This window comes from Penaeus chinensis, chromosome 16, assembly GCF_019202785.1.
Source record: "Penaeus chinensis breed Huanghai No. 1 chromosome 16, ASM1920278v2, whole genome shotgun sequence".
Taxonomy (NCBI): Eukaryota; Metazoa; Arthropoda; class Malacostraca; order Decapoda; family Penaeidae; genus Penaeus; species Penaeus chinensis.
Window position 1 is genome coordinate 23,438,351 of NC_061834.1, and position 5,000 is coordinate 23,443,350.

The following is a 5,000-nucleotide window of genomic DNA, read 5'->3' on the forward strand; positions in this document are numbered from 1 at the left end:
GCATTCATAGGTAATAAAAACGTGTTGAAGTAAAAGTAAGAGTTAGTTCGTTAATTTATTATTCTTATCAAGCCATAAAATAAAACACAATTATAAACCTTCACGAAAAAGAGCAGTCTTAATAAAAAAAATAAAAAAACACAGATAAACAATGCCTTTAAAAATGCTGTATCTCCTCAGCTTCGTAATTCTTTCGTTTAAAAAATGAAGATAAAGTCCCGAAAGAATAAAATAAGGGTGATATGCAGTCACAATAATGTCAGTCAAGTCATTATTTTGCAAAATACAGTATACCCACTAATTTTATCTTTGTAAAGTGATCTACTTTGAAAATCCTGTGGCTTTAAGCATTCATAGGTAATAAAAACATGTTAAAGTAAAAGTAAGAACCAGTTCGTTAAGTTATTATTCTTATCAAGCCATAAAATAAAACACAATTATAAACCTCCACGAAAAAGAGCAGTCTTAATAGAAAAAATAAAAAACAACACAGATAAACAATGCCTTTAAAAATGCTGTATCTCCTCGGCTTCGTAATTCTTTCGTTTAAAAAAATGAAGATAAAGTCCCGAAAGAATAAAATATCGTTAAAAACGACGGCTTTCTTAAGGGAAGACCGAGCGTAGACCAATAAGCCAAGGTTATTCGCATCTCCCTACAAGATCGTTGACCCGATCTTTTATACAAACAAGGTCGTGCTCTAAGTTCGTTTATCTCGTGTAAGCAAGACTCTTTACTCTTAAAATTGTCGTCTGTTCTTTAAGACGTTTTATTTCAGTTATTGTTGGACTGCTCAATAACTTTAGATATTTACATAGGAGACCATTGATAGAAATAAATACCGTTTTATACAAATAAAAGGAATGTAAAATTTATACAGGAACTTGAATACAGAACGAAATAACATTACGCAGGCTAGCCAACAAGGCTTTGGCGCCAAAAATCTGCATGCCGTTTTCTGTTGTAATTTTTTAGAATTATTTTTTTTTCAAGAGCCCATTCGATCTTAAAGGGCCAAACGTCAATCTGCAAATCAGGTCATCCTTCTCCTCAGTAAAGAACGCAGCATCTCGTCCAAGGCTCGTTCGTTAGCGTCTCCTGCAGGTAGGTCCTCTGCAGCATCGCCTTCTGCGCCTTCTATTGTTTCCGGCACGGCCAGGCGCCAAGGATAGTTAGGGGGGGGGGGGCGAAATCTTATGTGGCTTGACAGAGCGGCAAGTAGGAAGCTAAGGCGTCAGCTCATTATATTTCCACAAGGAGATCCAGTACCTGTTGACTGAACTAAGGCAAGAATGTCTATCATGTGAGTAATGACTGGGAGCCACATAGGAGCAGAAAATAAAATATCAAGATCATTCTATGTACAGTCAGAAAAATAGCAATCGTTACCCTTTGCACCAACTAATATCACAAATTGACGGTGTAGTGGAATAGATAGGAAAGCCAGTTAGCACCTAATCCTACAAATATAGGGTTTGCGATACAGTAACATTATTATGTATGTGCTGTAGTAATTAAAATAGTAAAACACAAATTTGCCCGCCTGTAAGTAATATAATAATATCGTGTGGCAACACATGCACAGTCAAAAAAAAAAAAAAAGGAAAAGTAAAGAGCAGCGCAATTAAGAACCTAAGCGATGGCGCTAATGGAGGATACATTTTCATTGAAGTTTATATTTTCCGCAGTTGTTTAGAGTTAAGGAAGAGGTGGATGTATATTGAAGTTCAAGATAAGGTTGTATAAAGACTATCTAATAGTTTGTTTCTATACATGCCTACACATATTTACGCCCTATTTTGGATATGAACAAAAATAGGAGCTGTATGAAAGTTTAAATCTTTCCTGCAGTCTCCATTTTCTTTGATCGCATGCTTATCCCTCCTGGGAAATGAGAAGCAAATCGAATTCAGTTTTTAATCACATTGTTTATTATAAGAAACATTTCGAAAGATTTTCTTTTACAAAATGCCTATCTCAGAATTATGCTGTTTTTACATATGGAAAAGTCAAAAGCTGGTATTCACCATGTCGTCTTCTGATTCATCCGATGTCGCTGTATGATAAAGAGCAGTCATGTCTTCCTATGTTATTTTCCATGTTTATTTCTATGCAACCCTCTCGGAGTATAATGAAGTTCAACTGTTATAATGATGTATAATTGTTATTTAATATTAGTGTGTTGATTAAAAATAAAATGAAATGGGCTTATAATTATGATAATTTGTATTCCCTTTCACTGCCGCTAAAACAGCCTCCAAACGTCGTGATATCTATGCCACTACTTCCGTCACCATATTTTGCCCTTCATTGCTACCTAGCTGTTCCCTTGCATGTATTTATGTTGACACCAAATAGATTGGAACTTTCCTTGGGCATGTGCCTGCCCATAGCTGGCCAAACATGTTTTATGGGGTGTAAATCTAGTGATTCAGATGGATGTAGCAACACAATATTTGTCAATCCTCATTTGAAGCATTACAAACCCGCCCGATTTATTTAAGCCAAGGGACGCCAGAGGTCACGCATTACTGTATTTCGCTTTACATTATACCCATATATATAGTTTAATCATTTGATTTATCAAACGGTATTGGATATGATGATAAGTATGTTTTGTTGCTATTCACTATCTAAGTCATAAAGAGAGTAAAATAATGTAAAATACTTATTTTATTTTGTAGATAACAAGAGACATTAAGAAATATAAATACATAGATGAAACAACGCATGGTCAAAGAAAGGCATGCCTCAAATATATGATTCATCAGTCTCGAATATTGTCATAAGATCATCAAATGGCCCGCCCCATCACAGAAAGAAGTGCTCAGCTCCTTATTGGCAACTGGTAAATTTAACTGTAGTTTTTTTCTGATTGTACATGCCGTCCCTCCCATTGTGGATTATGCTTTTGTCGCCCTGACTGCCACCAAGCTAAGGCTAAGAGAGTAATTAGAGGCAGTTCAGAATGAAGCTGCCAGGGTCATTCTGAATGCCCCCAGGAGGACAAAGGTCCTCGACCTCTCCATGGAGGCAAAACTTCCCCCTGGACTCCAGAATTGATCTGATGGCAGCAGAATTCCTCTCCAAGGTCATCCAGGTACCCCAGAACACAAACACAAGACAAAAAGTACTCATATCCCTAGAACAAGATTACAAACGCTTTGCAAACAACTTCTATATGTACGCTATCAGCTCAAAGAGCAACTTCTTGTTAAGGGAATGGACTCCCCCTACCCTGATTATATTGAACCCCAGCCGTGGGCACAAACCTTGATCGAGTTTTTTGTCATGAGCTTGTCAAGGATAAAGAACCAATATTTCATGCTTAGACTGAAAACAGAAGCTGTGAGAGTCATTGCAGCCATCACTCCTCCAGGTAGTATAACCTACTTCATGAATGAATCAATTAATCCAGTTACCCACACTGCAGGTGCGAGCCTTACAAGGGATGCCACAACATCCACGAAGGTAATAGACAACACCTCATGACTACAGGCAGAGGCAGTTGCGATCATGCGACCCCTAGCCCACGCATCCTTGAGGGGAGGACACGTAGTCACATACAGATGCTAGGGTAGCCATTGACAGTCTACAGTACAGCATGCCCAATGACAGCATCTACTACTTGACGACTGTGCCTACCATAGCGCAGAGGATTCTTGTGAATTATCTTCAACTGGGTCCCCAGTCACATGGGCATACGAGGGAACGAGCTTGCTGTCAGACTGGCTGAAACTGCAGGGTCCAATGCTACAGGCCTTGCCACACACAGAGAGGAAGTGAGAACCTCTCCCTCGGCCAGATGCTACTCAGACGCCACAGGCTATGTGCCATTGACATTCTCTGAAACGTTTAATAGAAGTGCGAAAGTCATTCTTCATGGAATCATATTGAAGGACAAATATGAAATTAGTTAGGTATTTATTGTCATTTAACTTATATATGTAAAGATGTATATGTGTATGTATAATTACTATTATTATTATTATTATCATTATTATTATTATTATTATTATTATTTTATATACATATATTAGCTCTACTTTGATTTTATAATTATATGCGATGTGTTGTGATAAATTAGTTGTATTATTTGTTTTTTTTATAACAAATTCGTAGAAAGCGTTTATATTTTACATATGCCTTGATATAATAAAATCATATTATCATTCATATCCCATGTTTTCTTCCTTATTATAAAATTGAAACCAAATCAAATATGCTACATATGCCTACAAATAATTGCTGTAAATCATCAGTCCAGTGTGCAAAATCGCCGGAATGAGCCAGCATCTAAAATTATTTTAGTGTTTGCTCATTCGCGACCGTTTTCTATTATCTCCTTCCCCCAGCCTACCGTTCTCTAATCCAACCCCCTCCCCGGTCACCTGTAAGTGATGTCATTGGTCGTATCAGCCAAACCTGAGCAGAATTCCGAAGTGATGAGACTTTACCTCGCGCGCGCACACACACACACACACACACACACACACACACACACACACACACACACACACACACACACACACACACACACACACGTACACACACACACGCACACGCACACACGCACACGCCCTTACCATACACACATACACACAAACACACGCAAAATATATATATATATATATATATGTGTGTGTGTGTGTGTGTGTGTGTGTGCACAAAAATCTAATAAACACACGGAGGTTTAAACAAAGCGCCAAGATATCTTGTGAATTGTGCCCTTTCCTCAATTTTGCAGAAACATTACATTGAACCCATTACATTAATAAAGATTGTAAACTTGTATATGACATAACTATACCATTTGTTTCATGATAACTGCACTCCTTGCAAATATTAAAACGACATGTTCCACTAGAGTCAAAGGATGGAAAGGGAAAATATCATTTGATGGGGACTTAACCATTCCGTTCGTGTTCCCGTTTTTAGTTTATTTATCTGTACAAGAAAAACAAGAAACATGTATACTATATATCATTATTGTGAAAGTA